General features: G+C 41.6%; 1 protein-coding gene and 1 long non-coding RNA gene across 2 annotated transcripts in view; one reads left to right on the top strand and one right to left on the bottom strand.

The window, feature by feature from the left end:
• The window catches only part of LOC131692818 (solute carrier family 22 member 13), a 1,403,565-nt gene that overhangs the window by 356,710 nt on the left and 1,022,630 nt on the right, over positions 1–24,225 (top strand). The window lies entirely within an intron of this gene.
• On the bottom strand, positions 8,152–8,850 carry LOC131692821 (uncharacterized). Its single transcript, XR_009306070.1, has 3 exons — positions 8,770–8,850; positions 8,536–8,646; positions 8,152–8,471 (listed from the first exon to the last, which is right to left on the bottom strand). It is a non-coding gene; the product is annotated as an uncharacterized LOC131692821 (long non-coding RNA).

The following is a 24,225-nucleotide window of genomic DNA, read 5'->3' on the forward strand; positions in this document are numbered from 1 at the left end:
TTCATTTTTAAGGTATTGATTAGTAGAATGCAAAAATTGACGATTGGCGCCATTTTGAAATCCAAGATGGCGGCTTCCAGTTACCATAAAACACTTAAAATCACCATCAATATGGGTGTCATTTGAAAGGTATTGATTAGTAGAATGCGAAAATTGACGATTGGCGCCATTTTGAAATCCAAGATGGTGGCTTCCGGTTACCACAAAACACTTAAAACCACCATCAATATGGGTGTCATTTGGAAGATATTGATTAGTAGAATGCGAAAATTGACGATTGGCGCCATTTTGAAATCCAAGATGGCGGCTTCCGGTTACCATAAAACGTCTTAAACCACCATCAATATGGGTGTCATTTGGAAGGTATTGATTAATAGAAGGCGAAAATTGACGATTGGAGCCATTTTGAAATCTAAGATGGCGGCTTCCGGTTACCATAAAATACTTAAAACCACCATCAATATGGGTGTCATTTTTAAGGTATTGATTAGTAGAATGCAAAAATTGAAGATTGGTGCCATTTTGAAATCCAAGATGGCGGATTCCGGTTACCATTAAACACTTAAAATCACCATCAATATGGGTGTCATTTGAGAGGTATTGATTACTAGAAAGCAAAAATTGATGATTGGTTTCATTTTGAAATTCAAGACGAATTTGACTTGGTTCATCTGCTAGAGCCAATCAACCAGATTTTCATGTGAGAGGTGCCTGATAAGATAGAGTCTTCCCTGTATTTCGATGTTACCAATAAAAAACTGTCTATAATAATCCGTTTTGTGAAATCGGCATAATGATCCATTCGGCGAAACGGCATTCGGCAAAACGGTAATCGACGAACTTACCCGCCCGCTTTTTTTTAAATAATTTGTTAATTGCTTTTAATAAGAGCGTTGAACTTAGAGGGAAAAACAAACGCTACGCACAAAGTGTAAATAATAGCGCTTGTCGTGAAGCAAGGAAACTTTCGACAGCCATAATCAATCAAGGTGTGAGATGTTTAAATAAACAAATTTCTTTTTGTGTGTCATTGAAGCAAGCGTTTACCGGCGCATGACGGGGAACGTGTAATTTAAAGCAATATATTCTGATTCCTGATTCTTTGGTTCCAGTACTTGAATATGAAGCGCTGCTGAATAGATAACGAATGCTTGTTTATGTAAAATATATCTGAAGTGAATCCCAAAAGGTATTGCCGTTACCGGGATATCATTTCGAAACGTGTGAACGTGAATATTGTAACCCGTTCTAAAATTAAATTGAAGCTGAAGAATAGAATTGTATTGTTCAAAAATAAAACGAAATAGAATTCGTGAATAAAAAAAGAGAATTGGACAGTAGAGGCATGCTTATTTGATTTCTGAAGAATGTATGGAGAAGTTGCCAATTTACATGAGTAAATAATCTAGCTCCATACAGTTTCGATAAATTTATTGAATAGGAAGTGTTCCAGTTTTTCTTTAAATATAAAAAAACTTGCAAAGAAGCTTCAACTTATTTTATTTTCTAACAATCGAGCGTAATTTACGATTTTCTGCTCCAGTATTTATTCCATAAAAACATGTCACATTTTTTTTCTTGTGCTGTTTTTTTTTACTAAAATTCTGACGGCTGATTGAAAAATATATGTTTGCTCTTTCATTAGGCTTCATACCATGATTTTTTTAAATAATTTTCTGACAAAAAACCGTTTAAATATGCAAGCATAAATTAATGCCGTTTTCGTCGGTTAAAAAATTAAGCGAGCGCAAAGAAATGGGCCCTTAGAGATGAATGTTAATATAAGCAATAAAAGTGATATTACTAACCCGGATAGAAATTAACAATAATAATTACCCTACCAACAATCACAAAATAATTAATGTTATGCTTATTATTATGTTTCCACATTATTATGTGCAGAATTATTTCAGTAGATTTACAATGATACGTCATATAACATTTATTTTCATTCACCACAAAAAAATGATGTAGTAAATTAGCATTAAATATTACTGTTTCTAAGGGCCGATTTCTTCACCCTCGCCTAACTTTCAAACCAGGTTCACCAGTACGTTTAAACTTAGCTCAAGCCTTGGTGATGGTGAAAAAATCGGCCCTAAGAAAAAATCCGGAAAATTGATTTATTTAATGTTTAGGAATACAGTGAAGACCCGTTTTTATCAGAGCCTTGGTGAATTTAAGCCTGATAAAACGGGGACATTGACAAAATTGGGAGATACATTTTTCTTTTCAATAATCCGAAGTTCGTAAAATATTTGTCTTTAATCCATAGACATAGCCTCATAACCATTTCTGATTTTCTAGTTTAAATTTTCCTTAAGGGAGTCAGCACATATTTAAAAAAATAGGGGAACCCGGGGCTATTCGGGACTACTTAAGCGAATCACCCTTTTAGATAAATAGATGTAAAAAAATTTACTGGCAAAGGTCCTAATTGTTAGTTTGAAACCACAGCTACATTTTGGTGCCATAAAAGGTTCATTTGCACCACTCAATGGCATCGCTAGGCGACGATTTGTAAACCTCTACGTGTTTCCATCTATTTTACAATGTAGGGGTAATTCGGACCTCCCTACGGGGCAATTCAGACCGTCATTTTTCTTTAATTTTTTGCAATGGAATTATGTTTACCTATGAAATATTAATAAGAGCCACTCCTTAAGCAAAAAAAAAATTGCTTTACAAAAATTTAATCTAGTAAGTCACTGCGAGGGCTTGTAAACAACATAACGCAAATCGTGGTTTAATCATTTTATGGGGCATTCTTCAAAGCTTATGGGGAACCTATATCCTTCGAGACTTTACCTTATGTCCAATTACTCTTCTAACTTTTTACACTTCACTTTTGTAATTTTTCGCTTCTATAACTCCTATTTAACTAACTTGCCTGTTCAACACTTTCCGGGTAAGCAATCAGACTTTGCAATGATTTGTTGCATGATGCGAGTAGAGCGGGTTGGGTCATTTTCCTTCTGCAAAGTTCATTGCCACCATCTGTGGTACGTAATGCAATGCAAACTACTCAAATTGATCGCCATCCCACCAATGTCTTCGCCTTCCACCACCCTCTATCAATCGATGCCAGCTAGTGGTGCGTTTGAAAGGTATGCTGGGTGGGAGAGGGCATAGCATAGTTGGTAAGTCATTTGCCTTGTACGCAGCCTACCTGGGTTCGATTCCTAACCGCATATAGTTATAGATTTTCTTCATATTTTTATAACCCGAAGAGGCGAATAACCTTAGGGTTAAAACGTTAGTGTGCTTCTTGAGGGTTTATCAACCGTGACTCTCATGGGAGGTCGGTTTACAACAAACACATCAAATATAAACATTTTCTGCTTATAATTTCGAAAAACAAATGTACGACAATAAAAAACACGATAATCCAAACAAACTTCAAGAATTCCGCCGCTTACAGGTCTTTGATTTTCATCATTTATTTACTTGCCTCCTATAAAAATTTCATTCGGATTTTTAGTATTTTGTGGTAACCGCAAGCTGCTACTTTGGATTTCAAAACGGAGCCAATAGTCAATTTTCGCCTTTTACTAATCACTACCTTTCAATTGACATCCATATTGATGGTGGTTTCAGATGTTTTATGGTAACCGGAAGCCGCCATCTTGGATTTCAAAATAGCGCCAGTCGTCAATTTTGGTCCTCTACTGGTCACTACCTTCCAAATGACACACATATTGATGGTGGTTTTAAGAATTTAAGGGTAATTGGAATCCGCCATCTTGGATTTCAAAATGGCGCCAATCGTCAATTTTCGCATTCTATTAATCAATACCTTTCAAATGACACCCATATTGATGGTGGTTTTAAGTGTTTTATGGTAACCGGAAGCCGCCATCTTGGATTTCAAAATGGCGCCAATCGTCAATTTTCGCATTCTACTAATTAATACCTTTCAAATGACACTCATATTGATAGTGGTTTAAGACATTTTATGGTAACCGGAAGCCGCCATCTTGGATTTCAAAATGGCGCCAATCGTCAATTTTCGCATTCTACTAATCAATATCTTCCAAATGACACCCATATTGATGGTGGTTTTAAGAATTTAAGGGTAATTGGAATCCGCCATCTTGGATTTCAAAATGGCGCCAATCGTCAATTTTCGCATTCTATTAATCAATACCTTTCAAATGACACCCATATTGATGGTGGTTTTAAGTGTTTTATGGTAACCGGAAGCCGCCATCTTGGATTTCAAAATGGCGCCAATCGTCAATTTTCGCATTCTACTAATTAATACCTTTCAAATGACACTCATATTGATAGTGGTTTAAGACATTTTATGGTAACCGGAAGCCGCCATCTTGGATTTCAAAATGGCGCCAATCGTCAATTTTCGCATTCTACTAATCAATATCTTCCAAATGACACCCATATTGATGGTGGTTTTAAGTGTTTTGTGGTAACCGGAAGCCGCCATCTTGGATTTTAAAATGGCGCCAATCGTCAATTTTCGCATTCTACTAATCAATACCTTCCAAATGACACCAATATTGATGGTAGTTTTAAGTGTACTGTGGTAACCGGAAGCCGTTATCTCGGATTTCAAAATGGCGCCAATTGTCAATTTTCGCATTCTACTAATCAATACCTTTCAAATGACACCCATATTGATGGTGGTTTCAGATGTTTTATGGTAACCGGAAGCCGCCATCTTGGATTTCAAAATAGCGCCAGTCGTCAATTTTGGTCCTCTACTGGTCACTACCTTCCAAATGACACACATATTGATGGTGGTTTTAAGAATTTAAGGGTAATTGGAATCCGCCATCTTGGATTTCAAAATGGCGCCAATCGTCAATTTTCGCATTCTATTAATCAATACCTTTCAAATGACACCCATATTGATGGTGGTTTTAAGTGTTTTATGGTAACCGGAAGCCGCCATCTTGGATTTCAAAATGGCACCAATCGCCAATTTTCGCATTCTACTAATTAATACCTTTCAAATGACACTCATATTGATGGTGGTTTAAGATGTTTTATGGTAACCGGAAGCCGCCATCTTGGATTTCAAAATGGCGCCAATCGTCAATTTTCGCATTCTACTAATCAATATCTTCCAAATGACACCCATATTGATGGTGGTTTTAAGTGTTTTGTGGTAACCGGAAGCCGCCATCTTGGATTTTAAAATGGCGCCAATCGTCAATTTTCGCATTCTACTAATCAATACCTTCCAAATGACACCAATATTGATGGTAGTTTTAAGTGTACTGTGGTAACCGGAAGCCGTTATCTCGGATTTCAAAATGGCGCCAATTGTCAATTTTCGCATTCTACTAATCAATACCTTTCAAATGACACCCATATTGATGGTGGTTTCAGATGTTTTATGGTAACCGGAAGCCGCCATCTTGGATTTCAAAATAGCGCCAGTCGTCAATTTTGGTCCTCTACTGGTCACTACCTTCCAAATGACACACATATTGATGGTGGTTTTAAGAATTTAAGGGTAATTGGAATCCGCCATCTTGGATTTCAAAATGGCGCCAATCGTCAATTTTCGCATTCTATTAATCAATACCTTTCAAATGACACCCATATTGATGGTGGTTTTAAGTGTTTTATGGTAACCGGAAGCCGCCATCTTGGATTTCAAAATGGCGCCAATCGTCAATTTTCGCATTCTACTAATTAATACCTTTCAAATGACACTCATATTGATAGTGGTTTAAGACATTTTATGGTAACCGGAAGCCGCCATCTTGGATTTCAAAATGGCGCCAATCGTCAATTTTCGCATTCTACTAATCAATATCTTCCAAATGACACCCATATTGATTGTGGTTTTAAGAATTTAAGGGTAATTGGAATCCGCCACCTTGGATTTCAAAATGGCGCCAATCGTCAATTTTCGCATTCTATTAATCAATACCTTTCAAATGACACCCATATTGATGGTGGTTTTAAGTGTTTTATGGTAACCGGAAGCCGCCATCTTGGATTTCAAAATGGCACCAATCGCCAATTTTCGCATTCTACTAATTAATACCTTTCAAATGACACTCATATTGATGGTGGTTTAAGATGTTTTATGGTAACCGGAAGCCGCCATCTTGGATTTCAAAATGGCGCCAATCGTCAATTTTCGCATTCTACTAATCAATACCTTTCAAATGACACCCATATTGATGGTAGTTTTAAGTGTATTGTGGTAACCGCAAGCCGCCATCTTGGATTTCAAAATGGCGCCAATTGTCAATTTTCGCATTCTACTAATCAATACCTTTCAAATGACACCCATATTGATGGTGGTTTTAAGTGTATTATGATAACCGGAAGCCGCCATCTTGGATTTCAAAATGGCGTCAACGTCAATTTTCGCATTCTACTAATCAATACCTTTCAAATGACACTCATAATGATAGTGGTTTTAAGTGTATTATGGTAACCGGAAGCCGCCATTTTGGATTTCAAAATTCCGCTAATCGTCAATTTTCGCCCTCTACTAGTCACTACCTTTCAAATGACACCCATATTGATGGTAGTTTTAAGTGTATTATGGTAACCGGAAGCCGCCATCTTGGATTTCAAAATGGCGCCAATCGTCAATTTTCGCATTCTACTAGTCAATACCTTTGAAATGACACCCATATTGATGGTGGTTTTAAGTGTTTTATGGTAGCCGGAAGCCGCCATCTTGGATTTCAAAATGGCGCCAATCGTCAATTTTCGCATTCTACTAATCAATACCTTTCAAATGACACCCATATTGATGGTAGTTTTAAGTGTATTGTGGTAACCGGAAGCCGCCATCTTGGATTTCAAAATGGCGCCAATTGTCAATTTTCGCATTGTACTAATCAATACCTTTCAAATGACACCCATATTGATGGTGGTTTTAAGTGTATTATGATAACCGGAAGCCGCCATCTTGGATTTCAAAATGGCGTCAACGTCAATTTTCGCATTCTACTAATCAATACCTTTCAAATGACACTCATAATGATAGTGGTTTTAAGTGTATTACGGTAACCGGAAGCCGCCATTTTGGATTTCAAAATTCCGCCAATCGTCAATTTTCGCCCTCTACTAGTCACTACCTTTCAAATGACACCCATATTGATGGTAGTTTTAAGTGTATTATGGTAACCGGAAGCCGCCATCTTGGATTTCAAAATGGCGCCAATCGTCAATTTTCGCATTCTATTAATCAATACCTTTGAAATGACACCCATATTGATGGTGGTTTTAAGTGTTTTATGGTAGCCGGAAGCCGCCATCTTGGATTTCAAAATGGCGCCAATCATCAATTTCGCCATTCAAAAACTTCCCAGCTGCCATTGGCCAAAAGAAAAAGTTACCCGAAAATTCTAAAAAAAATCTAAAAATTAACGCAACACTTTTTGGTTCTAGTCACCTAATTTTTTTAGGTGAGAATTTAGTCACTTTTTTTCCTTCTCGCGGTGACCGTCGTCACTCAAAATGACTCTGGGAATCGCTCTGCCAGGTGACTTCTGTCACCTTGGGTGGCTATAGTCACCTAGGTGACTGCGGTGATCGCTTTTTTCGCTCTCACCTCACCCAACTAGGTGAGGTGACGGTGAGAATAGGGCCCCAAGAACTCGGAGCCATCAGTGCGTTGATGAGGAGTATCGCAATCATTGAACGAGAAGCAATAAAGCGTGAGTTTAAGACTGGGGAATCTTAAACGTTGATCGTGAAATAAGACTCAGAAGTCGGCAGACAATGTTGAGCAAACCCGAGTTAATCGAGCTGTCAGTAACAAATTGCTTTAGCTGAATAGCGTTGCAATTTAAAGAAATCGGCAGTGTTCCTGGAAATTTAACCATGTTTGAAAAAAAACACAGGTTGTATTGCATCGGGATACACATACCTTGTTAGCAACCTATACAAGACTTGTGGGTGGAAGAAGAAAGGGGATTGTGCCTTTGCACGATCACCCAATGTATAATTTTTTTGTTAATACTATTTTTCGGATATAAGTAATGTTAGTTTGTAGTTCACAATGTGTCCTTATATCTATGTTAGTACTTAAAATTATCATATATTTCTTTATATTCATGTTATGTATTAATTGTTATTTATTTTCTTTGTTATTTATTTAAATGTTTAATTTTTTATCACAATATGTAGCAAAAATTTTGGGATTTAATGGGTTAATGTTTAATATGGAAGTTTATGTTAAATGTGGGTTCATATTGGGGTCATCCTTCGGGGTTGATTGACATCTTGGGTTCCGCCGTCCGATTGTTCCTTAAAAGAAAAAGGAAACATTAGAATTTGTTCACACACTTACCTTTAACTGGAAGCCAACTTCCCTTCTCGGCATCCATTATAGCTGTCTTCAAATAGGCCATTTGAGGCAATTCCCGGTCAGCACGGCAGCAGTCCGTCCGGCGTGTGCTCGCCAAAAGTAGTTCCGGCCTGGTGCCGTGGTCCGTATCCACTCCTAGTTTAGCTGCATGCAACATACTTCGATTCTGAAATTCGTCAAACGTTTGTTAGCCGGTCTGGCAAACATTACAGAAAATCATGTAAACTCACCCATCGTCCGCTTCAAGAGTTCATATCCGTCCGTCCAGAACCGTCCAGTGCCGCGCGGAAACATCCCAGCCTCCATCTAATTTGTTTGGTTTTTGGTGGGTCCGTTTCAGCCTGAAAAAAAACAGTAAAAACAACAAAAATTAGTTAACTCACCTTCTAGTACACGATCCGTCTTTCGGAAACGCTTTTTCGGTACATTTTTGAGCCATTTAATGTGAATATTTGATAAATTACCTGTATTGACTAATCCATGTGAAGTTGTGTTAGTGCGAGATTGAGGTTAAATCGGGGTGATTTTTTGTCGAATGAGGTTAAGGTTGCACAGAGAATGCGCAAAATTCGCAAACGAAAAAAGCAGTTTTTTTCCACACCGTATGTCAGATCTTCATAAAAATCAATCAGCAGTACTGTAACAACATTCTACACACGCTGATTGATTTTTATGAAGATCTGACATACGGTGGGAAAAAAACTGCTTTTTTCGTTTGCGAATTTTGCGCATTCTCCGTGCAACCTTAAATCAGATGGCGAATTGAAAACATCGTGTTATATGTGTGGGGAATATAGCTTATACATATGAGTCAAACTGAAAATAGTAAAATGTTTGTATATTTAAGTTTAATTCAAGCTTGGTGCATACCGGCTTTATATGGCTGCTTAGTATTTGTTCTCATATTCTTGTCTGCGATTAACCTTTGAGTCGTACGTATGAATAAATAAACGGACACCAATACATTGAAAATGTCCGAAGCTAACATCATTACAATGGTTTCCGAATCAATTCTCCGTTTCCCTTTCCTACTTGCGAGTTTGTGTATGCACGAAAGAAACGCAGGGATCGAGGCGAGAGAAACTAATTAGCGGGAATGAACATTGAAAGACGAACGAGATTCAGAACGGGATAGCAACATGTTGATGTGTGCATGGGAGCATCGGGTTACTTCGATAGCTCCTTAGCCGTCGCCCGCTCGGTGCCCTGCCTGTAAGAATATGTGTGCGTTGTAATGTAAGAATCGCGAATGAGCGAACGAGAGCAATATTCCGACTACCACGACCTATTACCTGAAGCTCGAATCGGAATAACGAGGTACCAATGTGTGAGTGAGAGAATGTACGATGGGCACATATCTATGAACGGAAAAAGTTCAGCGTTATTTAGCATTCACTCGACTAAGTGTTCCGCGGATGGACGTGAAAGAAAAGAGTGCTCATCAACCTTTGACGGATCACGACAATATGTATGTTGTCTATACACATTGCAACTGTGTTGGTGTCCTAGACGTCAAATAAGTCAATAGTTTCCAATGTACACAAAACACGACACATCACTTCGAATCAGAGATGCCAGGTACTTTTTTCAAATGTCTGCAATAATAATTTTAAAAGTCTGGGAAGAACAAAAAATGTCAGGAAAGCTAGTGTATCCAAAAGCCTTTATATTCAAAAATCTGTAAATATCTGCAACCAAACTAAAAAATCTGCAAATATCTGCAACCATACTGAAAAATCTGCAAATATCTGCGTCATCGAAAAAATCTGCTGCTTAAATTAAAAGTCTGCGAATTTGCAGACTTGTCTGCAAATCTGGCATCTCTGCTTCGAATATTTTTCAGTTTGACCAAAGAGAATAGTGAAAGAGACGAAGAGTGAAAATCAGTCAAAACGGCAACACTCCCTTTATGATGATTTCAACACTAGAATTTTGGCAACCGCTTCTACAGGCAGCACTTTAAATGACTCCTATTATATTTTGAAAACAAACCGTATGTCGATCGATGGATTTGTTTATCAAACGATGTGCATTTCGAAACAAAGAGATGAAATAATTCTAAAGCTTATTTTTACTCTTACATATACTCTAGAATGCACCTTACAATCACGATTGAGCTAAATTCTGACGAAAATTCAAATTTTTTTTTGATAGAAGTACAATACTTATCTCCTCCAACTCAGGCATGAGTAATGTTTATTTACATTGCACGATTGGTCTGCTCAATAAGGTATTTTTGGCTTCACACTATTCGTCTCTTTCCCTATTCTCTTTGAGTTTGACGTTTCTCTTCGTTGCGGGCAAAGAGAATAGGGAAAGAGACGAATAGTGTGAAGCCAAAAATACCTTATTGAGCAGACCAATCGTGCAATGTAAATAAACATTACTCATGCCTGAGTTGGAGGAGATATGTATTGTACTTCTATCAAAAAAGAAATTTGAATTTTCGTCAGAATTTAGCTCAATCGTGATTGTAAGGTGCATTCTAGAGTATATGTATGAGTAAAAATAAGCTTTAGAATTATTTCATCTCTTTGTTTAAAAATGCACATCGTTTGATAAACAAATCCATCGATCGGCATACGGTTTGTTTTCAAAATATAATAGGAGTCATTTAAAGTGCTGCCTGTAGAAGCGGTTGCCAAAATTCTAGTGTTGAAATCATCATAAAGGGAGTGTTGCCGTTTTGACTGATTTTCACTCTTCGTCTCTTTCACTATTCTCTTTGGTTGCGGGTTGGTAGTTCAGTGTATGCGTGAGTTTATGGGAGCTTTAATAGGGTTGGGTACTTTTTCATTTTCGTTGCATTTCGGTTTTGCCGAAAGTTTCTTTCGACATAGGAAATGTAACGTAAGATGGATTTATGGGATATGTGGTCATTTTAGGGTATGTGTTCGTATTGTCGGAATACATCCGGTGTTAATACATAACCAAAATGATTGTTTTGGGAAATATTTTCGGGGGAATTTCGGGGGATATTTTCAGGAGAATTATGTGCAGATTTCTCACTAGCTGAACTATTTCGGCGTTCGAGTCACTGCAAAGGAAATTATGAAGTTCAGTTCTGCGTTTTGTCTAGTAGAAAGCGTTTATTCAGGGAAGAGCTCTGAGGTGCTTTCAAAAGACAAAACTGTGCGGTAAATTGAGTGAAGGGATACATTTCCAACGTAAGGATTGGAGTAGTTCTGGAACTCAATAAGCCTGTTTCTTGTAGTATTCATGAAGTTATATTGGGAATTATGTTGCATTGAGAGTTGTAAGAAACTCAGTGTATGCCCGAATAGAAATGTACAGTAACAAAACCATAATTTTCACTGTGACAGAACAGTAATTTTACAATAATTGACAGTAAGTTTTAGTGTTATACTACAATACAAAAACAATCAACTTTAACGTTTTTACAGTAAATTTCAATGTAAAATAGACTTTTACAGTGAAAAAGGGGGGTGGTTATGTATCTTAACATTAAAAAAATCAATTTTTCTCCATACATTTTTTCTCGAAAACAGTACAATTTAGTGTGAATGCACTGTATCAGTTTTTTGCTGAACAGTGAAATTTATTGTTACATGAAATTTTATTGTAAATCTACTGTGAGAACTTGGCATCGAACAATGTTGAAACAGTAATAACTATAATATTTATTGTTTTATGATTCTTTGTAGGGTAAATGCTATTGTAAAATTCTATCCGGGTGTTGTAGTGTTGGGGTTTCGGCTTGATCTAAAATTTCAATATTTTGGTATCAATGCCAGTATTTGGGATTTGTTGCAGTCTTTGAGTGTTACATATCTGAACTACCGGAGCGCAGCAGGGGAAATGTCAAATCCATCAATATTTCTATATTCAAGGCGAACCTAGGATTAGTTGTACATAACATTTTGTAAATATTAGTTGTAGTTTTTTTTTTCTATTGTTAGTCTTAGTCATTTTTCGTAAAATTGTCCCTTACGAAAATTTGGTATTAATCCTAATACCAAATTTTCGTAAAACAAGCCTGGTGTTATGTAGCGGTCATGTCATATTCAGCAATATTTTTCAAATTTAGTAGAACCAGTCTGATTTGTTTGCGCCAAGAGTTAGACAACCTACCGTTGATTGACTCTTGCGCAACATCCTAGCAAATACTCCTCTCCGCGAGGGGAAGAAATTAAATTGCCTGTTGAGATTCACCTGAAGACGAAAATCACGACGATCCTTCGCTTGGAATTCATGATGGAAAGGGACAGATAGAGCCAAGGGTTAGCTGACAGAATAAAACAACTAGTAGGGTCGTTGATTTCCGAACTTGTTCGAAGAAATTTGCGGGAAAATACGCGCTTCCTGTAAGTTCGTACGAAATTACCTTCCCTAATCTGAGGATTAACGCTGCTAGTCCATTTCGTCCCAGTCCGCCAAACGTTTTGGAAGCTCGCGTGATTTGTCCGGTTTTAGTTTGTCCAAAGTAATTAATGTGTCGTGATAGTATTGTGAATTTTGTCTAATTCTTTGCTCTCCCGCCCCAATAGCTCAAGTAAAGTCAAAAAGGGAGTAGACAGTGCATGCGTAGAAAAGTGTGTGCAGAAAGTTTGCTAGAAAAGGTAAATGTGCTCAACGTTAGGTGCCATTGACCCCACGCATGTGCTAACGACCCCGTTTGCCGTAGCCAGACGGCATACTATTTTCTATTCCGCACAGCTCGCCGACGAACGAGAGAAGAGGCAAAACGGACGAAAGCAGCACGCGCAATTCCAGCAAAGGACGAAGTTTGAAGCCGGCACCGTTACGCCGCCGGAAGGAAGGACGGTCCATCAATAAACCGTTTCCTTCAATCGCCGGGAAAACCATCGCAACTTTTCCGGCAGATAAATCAGCATCAACCAGCACCAACACCCGCTGGTCAGAAACCAGCGCGGCCGATCGATGTGATCGCCCATCTTCGCCCGTCATCGCAGCAGAATGATCGACAGCAGCAGCAACCGACAGTAGCAGAAACAACTGGTGAGTCGTATCGTTCTTGCTAATTAAAAGTGAAGGGTGGCGTCCAGGGAGGACGCCATAGTAATTTAATCCGCCAGCGCCAAACGCTCAAGAAGTCGTCCACGGACGGCTATAATTAGGGACGCGTCCATGATTTGAGGTTGTGTGTCGGCCATTACGTTTTAGTCCGTCATTCACGAACGCCACACACAACCCATTTAATTAGTCACCCGAGTGCAAAGCGATAGCTGATTGATACGCTGGAGCCGTGAGGTGACGTCACCGAATTTGGGAGAATTTGATGAGGAGCAAAGCACATGGTCAATGAGCACTAGTAGAGAGAGTACACACACACACAATCAGAAGATAGGCCTAGAAAATTAAAAGTTAGAAAAATACAACATGAAATAGAAATAAATCTTTTCGTTCCGTATCGTGAAATAAATGCTATTTAGTGTAAACGTAGTCAGATGTTGTATTCATGTAGTACTCCCGTAAGTTTAGTCTCGTTCTAGTATGTTTACGTCACTTCGTTCTTTAGTTTTCGTTTGTTTCGCTGTCTTCCGCTTGGCGGAATGTGATGTGTGGTGAAAGCTTCGTTTTCAGCGTGTTTGTGCCACCTGGTGATGAGTGGCTGCAGTTCCAGTGATGATAAGTTAGGTATGGGGAATTTCTTACCGCGTATTCTCTGAGGGTAAATAGGTTTCTGATGATTGCTGCTGCTGATAATAAGGTCGTCTACCCGACTTTTGGAGGCTAACTTTTGGTAAGCCTGTCTGGTTCGATCCTGATTAATTTCTTTTAGATGAATCTTCTTCAGGGACTCGCCCTAGGAAGAGTCTCATCCGGGCAAACAAATCTTGGCGTGCAGTCTTCCTACGGGTAGTGGCGCATAAGCTGCACGCTTACTAGGGATCGACCAGGGCTGGCTACAGTTACGCGAAACGAGTCTGATGGATAGTAATTACCATCTTCGATGGACTTTGAGTGCAATTGCTTGCACTCCAAAATCTTAACTGATTGAAGGTTAGGGTCCTTAAAGCGGCCAGCCCCATCATTCATCAGATCATCGACAGTTAGACCCGCATCACTTACCACACCGTCGATCTCCGCATCACGAGAAGGGATGTAGACGCGATACTCCAGCGTAAAGAGGCTATTGCTAACGACCTGTTTCAAGTCAGTAACGACTACGCGCAGTTTATCTGACTGAACCTTTTTAATCTCGGTTACGGCCGAGTAACGTTTTGTCAGCTCCCGTACAACAGTTATGCTGTTTAACGGTTTATTTTTGGGCCGAAAGTATACCACCCAAGGACCAGCGGATCCATCCTGGTAAACCTTGACACGGAGGGGTGGGGGGTCTGTGAGACATTGGGGGGAAGTGGATCGACCATAACATTATCTGTCTCAGTATCAGATATACGTTCTTCTTCCCCATAATATTCGTCTTCGGAGGGTGATCCTTCTGTTTGTTCCATTTTGTTGCGGGAGCAAGACGCTCGACCGCACTGTTTAACTTAAATCAAAATAAAAAATCAAAAGCAATAAAAAGAAAAAAATCGATAAGAAAAGTAAAAAACGAAACACTTCACCAGTTGGTTCCTGACGAGCTGGTAGGTGAATTGATCCTTCGTTTGTTTTATCCGTCACCCGCGTGACCTTCACACCAGGGTGGCCAGACCTACCGATTTATCGGTAGTCCTACCGATTTTGGTCTTCCCTACCGATTCACAGACGACCAAGGCAAAACTACCGATATTTTGTTATTCCTACCGAAAACTACCGATTTTTATTGATTTTGGACACATCCTACTCAACATTCATTTTTTGGGTTAGATTTGGTCAGATATCTGTGTTGTCAGTATTTTACAATTCCAGTTCAATACTACGTTTTTGGGACAACAACCCGGCCTACCGATAACTACCGATAACCTTTAAGTGACCCTACCGATATTAAGGAATTCTATCTGGTCACCCTGCTTCACACAGTAGAGCTGATATAGCTCGTCTAAACAAAGTCGTCTTTCAGGCAAGAAAACTGTTTAGTAACTTCACTGCACTACCTTAACCGATATCGCAGGTAATAATTATCACTCGCGGGACTGTTTATTAGTAATGCTTTACTGCAGCCTCTGCCACAGCAAGCACCTTCGTACTACCGAAAAAACTAAACCACACCAGAGAGAACAAAAAGCACTTGTTTCCCGGTAAAAAGTTGGGTTACGAATGATAAAGATCAATTATCAATGAAGGTCTTGTAGCGGTGATGTCATATTCAGCAATATTTTTCAAATTTATTAGAACCAGTCTGATTTGTTTGCGCCAAAAGTTAGACAACCTACCGTTGATCCACTCTTGCGCAACACCCTAGCAAATACTCCTCTCCGCGAGGGGAAGAAATTAAATTGCCTGTTGAGATTCTCCTGAAGACGAAAACCATGACGATCCTTCGCTTGGAATGCATGATGGAAAGGGACAGATAGAGCCAAAGGTTAGCTGACAGAATAAAACAGCTAGTAGGGTCGTTGATCTCCGAACTTGTCCGAAGAAATTTGCGGGAAAATACGCGCTTCCTGTAAGTTCGTACGAAATTACCTTCCCTAATCTGAGGATTAACGCTGCTAGTCCATTTCGTCCCAGTCCGCCAAACGTAGTGAAAGTGCGCGTAGTTTGTCCGGTTTAGGTTTTCCAAGTAGGTAAAGTGACGTGATCGTATTCGAATGTTAGGCTAATTACTCTTGTCTCTCCCGTCCAAGTAGAATTCATAGTCGAAGAAGTCGAGAGTGCGTGCGTAGGAAAGTTTGTGCAAACAAGCTACAGAAGAAGGTAAATGTGCTCAGAGTTAAGTGCCATTGACCTATCACATGTGCTAATGAACCCGTTGCAACAGCCAGACGGCAATCTTTCTATTCCGCACAGCGCAACGACGAACGAGAGAAGAGGCAAAAAGAACAAGAGGAGCACACGCGCAATTCCAGCTAAGGACGAATTTGAACCCGGCACCGATACGCCGCCGGAAGGAAGAACGGTTCATCAACAAACCGTTTTCTTCAACCGCCGAAAGATCATCGCAACCTTTCCGACAGTTTAAATCAGCATCAACCAGCATCCAAGAGCCGCTGGTCAGAAACCGGCGCGGCCGACCGATGTAATCGCCCGTCATCGCAGCAGAACGATCGACAGCAGCAGAAACCAACAGCAGCAGATTGGGTGAGTCGTATCGTTCTTGCTAGATAAGTGGGAAGGGTGGCGTCCAGGGAGGACGCAACAGTGATTTGAGACACCAGAGCGCAAAACGCTTAAGAAGTCGTCCACGGACGGCTAGAATTTAGGGACGCGTCCATGGAATAGGTTGTGTGTCGGCCATTACATTCGAGTTCCGCCATTCATGAACGCCACACACAACCCAATTAGTTAAATCACCCGGGTGCAAAGCAATAGCTTGTTGAGCGGAGCCGTGAGGTGACGTCACCGAATTGGGAGATTTGATGAAGGAAAGCACGTTATGTATGGTCAATGAGCACAAGTAGGGAGAGAACACGCACACAGACATAGAAGATAGGCCTAGAAAATTTGAAAGATGCAAAATATACACATGTACCGTGAATAAATGTTGTTTAGTGTAAAGTAATCAAATGTTTGTAGATTCGTGTAGTACTCCCACAAGATTTAGTCTCGTTCTAGTATGTTTACGTCACTTCGTTCTGTAGTTTCGTTCCGTTTCGCTGTCTTCCGCTGGGCGGAATTTGATGAGTGGTGAAAGCTTCGCTTTCAGCGTGTTTGTGCCACCTGGTGAGGAGTGGCTGCAGTTCCAGTGATGATATATTAGGTATGGGGAGTTTCTTACCGCGAATTATTTTGAGGGTGATTAGGTTTTCTGATGATTGCTGCTAGTTGATAATAGGGTCGTCTACCCGACTTTTGGAGGCTAACTTTTGATAAGCCTGTCTGGTTCGATCCTGATTAATTTCTTTTAGGTGAAGCTTCTTCAGGGACTCGCCCTAAGAAGAGTCTCATCCGGGCAAACAAATCTTGGCGTGCAGTCTTCCTACGGGAAGTGGCGCATAAGCTGCACGCTTGCTAGGGATCGACCAGGGCTGGCTACCGTCTGCGAATTAAAATTATACACGTTTTTCAGCGAGGTTTAAATAAAAAGTAAACAAAGATCAAACAGAAAATTAAACTTTGACAGAATGATCATTTATATTCACGAGCGTTATATTTAATTTTTTATGCACTGTGGCAGGCAGAACATAGATATATTTCTATAATGCATCAATGCAAATTGGAACGATTTATGCCAAAAATCGAATCGAAATAAATATATTGATCACCGTTGTGTTCACAATAAATTTCAAAACATTTTGTTTTCAGAAGTTTTATGTGATTTTATACTTATTGAAACATTGCACATATTTAAAATCAATTATTTACTCTTAGCTTAAGGTATTTGTGGAGCTAATTTCTAAGCTGTTAACATTCTGATTCAATTTGCTAACGACCAGTGTAAGTAAATTCATAAAATATTGCATTTTACGATCTATATCCAATTGTCATTTGTTTGGATCTATCCCCTAAAACAATAATTTTCTTCCGTTATTTACTTTCTTTGATGTGTGATACAATAGTAATATGGGCAATCATTCGTGAAAATATGTTATCGATTTATAATAACGAATTAAATGGGCCAGCTTAATCTCTTAGCGATAAGCAAAAGAAAAGAATCAAAACAATTCTTATTGTAGTTCTGTTTCTAATTGTTGGGATGGCAACCACTGTCACTGCGATATGCCCGATTGCGCAGTCTCTGCTGTGCCACCGGCATATGACTAGAGTGTCTATAAAAGTAAAACGCAATAACAATCAACTGTATTTTTTTCAAGTGCTCTTTATTAAATCGTTGTTTAATCATTATACGTTGTTTTTCCTGGTGATCCGAAACCAAAACCACTTTAGGTTATGGGACCAGGAACGTATAGTTTTAAAAAATAAGTAGATTTTGAAAGTTTTGTTTTTTCGGATGATGGCAGAAGAAGGCGGCGAGCGATACCATCTTGCGCTCTTTGATGGTACCAATTACACCGCTTGGAAATTCCGGATGAGGGTGCTTTTGGAGGAGCACGACCTGCTGGTTTGCCTGGAAGCGGAGGTTGGTGATATGGACGAGCTGAAGGTGGAAGAAGCTGATACGCCGGCTGTCAAACTGGAAAAAGAACGGAAGATGGAAAAGCGGAAGAAACAGGAACGAAAATGTAAGTCAATGATAATCTCCCGGATCCACGACTCACAGCTGGAGTACGTCCAGGAGAAAAGGACTCCGAAAGAGATTTGGGACACATTATAGCGGATATTCGAAAGGCGCAGTATTGCGAGTCGAATGCATCTTAAGCGTGCAATGTTGAACTTGCGTTTCGATAGCGGTTCATTGCAAGAGCACTTTCTACGATTTGATCGCCTCGTCAGAGACTACCGGAACACTGGCGCTGAGATGGAGGAACTGGACGTGGTTTGTCATTTGTTACTGACATTGGGCCAGTTGTACTCTACTGTTGTGACGGCTCTGGAAACGATGCCAGAGGAGAATATAGGTATCGAGTTCGTCAAATGCCGGTTGTTAGATGAGGAAATCAAGAGAAGTGGAATAGGTGTCGAGTTGGTTGCGGGAAAAGGCGATGGTACAGCATTTGCAGGTTCGAAACAATATTTGAAAAAGAAACTGAAATGTTTCGGCTGCAAAAAGGAAGGCCACAAGCTCGTCGACTGTCCGGATAAAAAGAAGAAGTTTACACCGAAGGCACAGCAGAATTCGAAGGCAAATATTGCCTAAGCAAGCGGAAATAAAGATGTTTGTTTTGTGGGTGTAAGTGGCGAAATCGAGCCGCGAGTCGGGCAGAAGGCCAAATGGTTCGTCGATTCTGGAGCGACAGATCACCTCGTGCGGGACAAGCAGTTATTTACAGAGCTTCGACGACTGAAAGATCCGGTCGTTATTGCAGTGGCAAAAGACGGTGAAAGTATAGTGGCGAATCATTGTGTAACGGTGAAAGTTCTGTCGGTAGTGAACGATAAATCGATTAGTTGCACTATTAAGGACGCTCTTTATGTTCCGGGAATTCGATGTAACCTGTTTTCAGTTTTGAAAGTGGAGAAAGCAGGTATGCGAGTCGTATTCGAAAACGGAAAAGCGTTAATATTCAATGGTTCCGATATCGTCGCGTGTGCGCTGCGCCGGGATAAGTTGTACGAACTTGATTTTGTCGTGACCAATGAACAGATTAAAAGTGAAACCTCGTTAGTTGCGTGCGGTCGAATTCAGAAAGATCTCGAGTTGTGGCATCGCCGGTTGGGTCACATAAGTGAAAAGAACCTCGAAATGTTAATTCGCAACGATATGGTTTCTGGTTTGAAGGTAGCCAGTACAGGCAAAAGTAATACGATTATTTGCGAAGCGTGTATCGTCGGGAAACAATCGAGACAGCCCTTTCCGTCGGTTAAGGGTAGGCGATCGTCGCGCTTACTCGAGCTCGTACATACGGACGTGTGTGGTCCAGTGACACCAGTTGGAATAAACGGAACGAGATACTTTGTCACATTCATCGATGACTGGAGCCATTTTACGATGGTGTTTCTATTGCGGTCAAAGGATGAGGTGGTTGAGAGCTTTGAGGAGTATGAGGCTCTTGTTTCCGCCAAATTCGGCACAAAGATATCACGTTTGAGGTGCGACAATGGTGGTGAGTATAAATCAAAACGTTTTCTTAAATTCTGCAAAGCCATGGGGATCCAATTAGAGTGGACAGTACCTTACACTCCTGAACAAAACGGGGTCAGCGAGCGTATGAATCGATCGCTCGTTGAAAAGACTCGTGCAATGTTGGTGGAATCAGGGATCGACAAATGTTTTTGGGGTCAGGCTGTGCAGACGGCAGCATTTCTCATAAATAGAAGTCCGACAAGTGCTGTAGATGTAAAGAAAACACCCTACGAGTTGTGGGAATCCAGGAAGCCCGATATTTCGAAGCTACGTGTGTTTGGAGCTACGGTGTTCGCGCACATTCCGAAAGAGCATAGGAGAAAATTAGATGCTAAAGCTTGTAAAGGGATTTTTATTGGATATGCTCACAATGGTTATCGTATTTGGGATCCGGAAAAGAAACATGTTATTATTGCCCGTGATGTTGATTTTCTGGAGACTGGTGATGATGATGTGAAACGCGGTGGTTCTGAAGTGAACAATCAGTACTTCTGGGTACCGGATGAGCCACAAGAAGCTACGAAGGAGTCAGCCAAAGCTCCTGTAGTCGAAGACGAAGTCATATCGGATGATGAGTTTAACAGTTTCATCGAATCCGAGGCTGATGAGAACAACGTTACTCTCATGGATTCGTACCAGATCACCAGATCGCAGCGGAAACGGAAGCCACCCGGATGGCAGAAGGATTTCGAAATGGAATATGCCAGCTTTGCGTTGAATGCGATGAACTTTGTTGAGGACATTCCGAGTACAATTTCTGAGCTGCGGAAGCGAGACGATTGGGACAAGTGGAGAGTTGCTGTGAATGAAGAGATAGAGTCGTTACGGAAAAATAATACTTGGACACTTGTCAAGTTACCAGAGGGACGTTCTGCGATCAGTTGCAAGTGGGTTTTTGCTGTGAAGAGAGGACATGATGGTTTCCCTAAGTACAAAGCTCGATTGGTAGCCAGAGGTTTCAGCCAGCGGCTTCGATTACACTGAAACGTATTCCCCAGTGGCAAGGTTGGATACGATTAGAACAGTGTTGGCAATAGCAAATCAAAACAAGATGCAGATCCATCAAATGGACGTCAAGACGGCCTTTTTGAATGGTTCGTTAGACGAAGAGATTTACATGACCCAGCCTGACGGGTTTCAGCAGGGGAATAACTTAGTTTGCCGATTGAAACGTTCCATCTATGGTTTGAAGCAAGCTTCTCGCGCGTGGAATACTAGATTCCATGAGTTTGTACAGAAATTGGGTTTCATTCGAAGTGAAAACGACCAATGCCTTTATGTACGTGACAACGGGAAGGAAAAAGTCATTATGGTTCTCTATGTAGATAACATATTGTTGGTTAGTTGTTCTCTGAAGGCTTTGTGCATAGTGAAACGTCTGTTGGCTGGAGAGTACGAGATGACTGATATGGGAGAAGCACAGCAATTCCTTGGGATGAAAATCGACAGGAATATGCAGAGCGGTGTCTTGAAGATCAGTCACAAGGAGTATTTCAGGGCTTTGCTGAAACGCTTTGAAATGACGGAATGTAAACCGATTTCGACGCCGATGGAGAATAGGCAGCGATTGACCAAAGGAACGAATAAGCTACGGACGAGTAAACCTTATCGAGAGCTAATAGGCTGCTTGATGTATGCGGCTCTGACAACTAGGCCAGATTTATCGGCAGCAGTAAACTTTTTCAGCCAGTTTCAAGTTTGCCCGAATGAAGAACACTGGGTCCATCTTAAGCGCGTGCTGCGGTACATCAGAGGTACGATGGATGTCGGATTAGTTTACACGGCTGGTGAAAGCAAACCATTGTTGGAAGTCTATTTAGATGCGGACTGGGCGAACGACATAACTGACCGCAGATCAGTGACGGGTTGTGTGTTCAAAGTGGTGGGCTGTACAGTAAGCTGGATCACGAGGAAGCAACATACGGTGTCACTGTCCTCGACGGAGGCAGAACTTGCAGACCTTTATGTCCTAGCCCAGTACACGTGCTAACGGTAGGGTCCAATCTACCACACTGGGTGCACTGGGGGCGTGTCGGACTCGAATGGTGACCAGCCATTAATACCGACTAAACTCCATTGGGCTCCGCCATCATTCCTCCCAGGAACTACCTCTCGGTATTACTTCTGGGGGGATGGCTGTACTAAATGTACTCATTCACTCTCACTCACGCGTTCATACATCCTGTATGAGGCTTACTTGGGTGCTCTCTCAATCGCACTTTGATTCACTCTCAAACACTCCCACATGAGGCTGACTTTTGTGCTCACCTTTTACGTTCCATGCGAGGCTGACTTGTGTGCTCACCTTACTCATTCCTTGCTAGGCTTACTTTTGTGCTCGCCCTACCCATACCATGAGAGGCTGACTTGGGTGCTCACCCTATCACCTGATTCACTCTCAATCGTGCCACTCTATTGTACCTTTGTCACTCCCCCTGGCATCCCATGTGGGACATTTTTCTTAGGCCCCACTTCTGACATACCATGCGAGGCTGACTTGTGTGCTCACCTTTTTCACTCCTTGCTAGGCTGACTTTTGTGCTAGCCTCTACCAACCTGTGAGGCTGACATTTATGCTCACCCTTAACATGCAGTGTGAGACTGACTTGGATGCTCACCCTTTCACTCCTCTGCCACGCCATGAGGCATCGATAGCTTAGTTCCAACATACTACGCTACGACCCTCCCGTCTTGGCATGAGGCAGTCCACTTATACGCCTATACACTCACTCTTCTGTCTTGCTTCGGGGTGGCTGGGTTTACCCCTTACGCGGTTGCCAGTCGCTGCGCCAAACCTGCCTCGGCATGAACAGACCATTCACCCCCTTTTTTGCGCTTGGCCTTTTTTGCTCCAGCTAACCAATCACTAGTTAGCCGTGCCCGCCGTCTGTTGCTCGGTTCGCCAGATTACCTGTAGCCTACTGGCAATCTGGATGGTAGCAGCCGAGACTGCGTTCCACTTCTCCACCGTTTAACACATCCGCTGAATAAGGGTATCCGGGGTTGTGTCCCAGCCACAGACGTCAAGCATTGCTCTTCTTTCGACGTCGAACCGATGACATACGATCAGTATGTGTTCGGCAGTTTCATCTACACCTGGGCAGTCCGGGCAGACTGGGACCTCCGCGTGCCCGAACCTGTGGAGGTACTGACGGAAACAGCCATGGCCTGACAGGAATTGTGTCAGGTGGAAGTGAACTTCCCCATGGGGTCTTCCCACCCAGCTCGATATGCTAGGTATCAGCCGGTGGGTCCACCTACCTTTCGAGGAGTTGTCCCACTCACGCTGCCATCTGGCGACCGCGGTCACCCTGGTGCGCTCGCGGGCTCCCCTATTTCCACGTAGCTCAAAGCACTCCTCATCTTCCCGAATGACCAGCCCGACTGGCATCATGCTCGCTATCACGCAGGATGCATCGTGTGATACCGTGCGGTAGGCAGATATCACTCTGAGGCACATCACGCGGTAGGTGCTCTCCAGTTTCTGTAGGTAACTGGTTACTCTCAGTGCTCTTGACCATGACGGGCCGCCGTACCTGAGGATAGATACGGCAACGCCTGCCAGTAACCTACGTCTACTGGCGCACACCTTTGAGCTGTTGGACATCATTCTCGATAGTGCCGCAACAGCAGTCGACGCTCTCTTGCACGTATAGTCGACATGGCTGCCGAAGGTCAGCTTGTCGTCTATAATGACTCCGAGAGACTTCAGACTTCGCTGTGAAGTGATCGCGACTTCTCCCACATGGATAACTGCATGTTGTGCCGACTTGCGGTTGTTGACGATAACTACCTCCGTCTTATGATGAGCGAGCTCCAGGCCTCTCGCGCTCATCCATTCCTCCACCGTGCTAATCGCGTGTTCTGCGGTTAGTTCTACCTAAGGAATTGATTCCCCGTAGACCTCCAAGGTTACGTCGTCAGCAAAGCCGACGATCTTGACCCCAGGAGGTAACTTCAGTCTCAGAACCCCGTCATACATGAGGTTCCATAGCACCGGGCCTAGGATCGAGCCCTGCGGGACTCCGGCGATAATCGGATACCCTTTTCTGACCGGCATCGGTCTCATATATCAGTACGCGGTTTTGGAAGTAACTTTCCAGGATCCGGTACAGACCCACCGGTAGGCTAAGCCGGTGTAACGAGAGCGCGATGGCATCCCAGCTTGCGTTGTTGAATGCGTTCTTCACGTCAAGTGTCACTA

The sequence above is a fragment of the Topomyia yanbarensis genome, chromosome 3, assembly GCF_030247195.1.
Source record: "Topomyia yanbarensis strain Yona2022 chromosome 3, ASM3024719v1, whole genome shotgun sequence".
Taxonomy (NCBI): domain Eukaryota; kingdom Metazoa; phylum Arthropoda; class Insecta; order Diptera; family Culicidae; genus Topomyia; species Topomyia yanbarensis.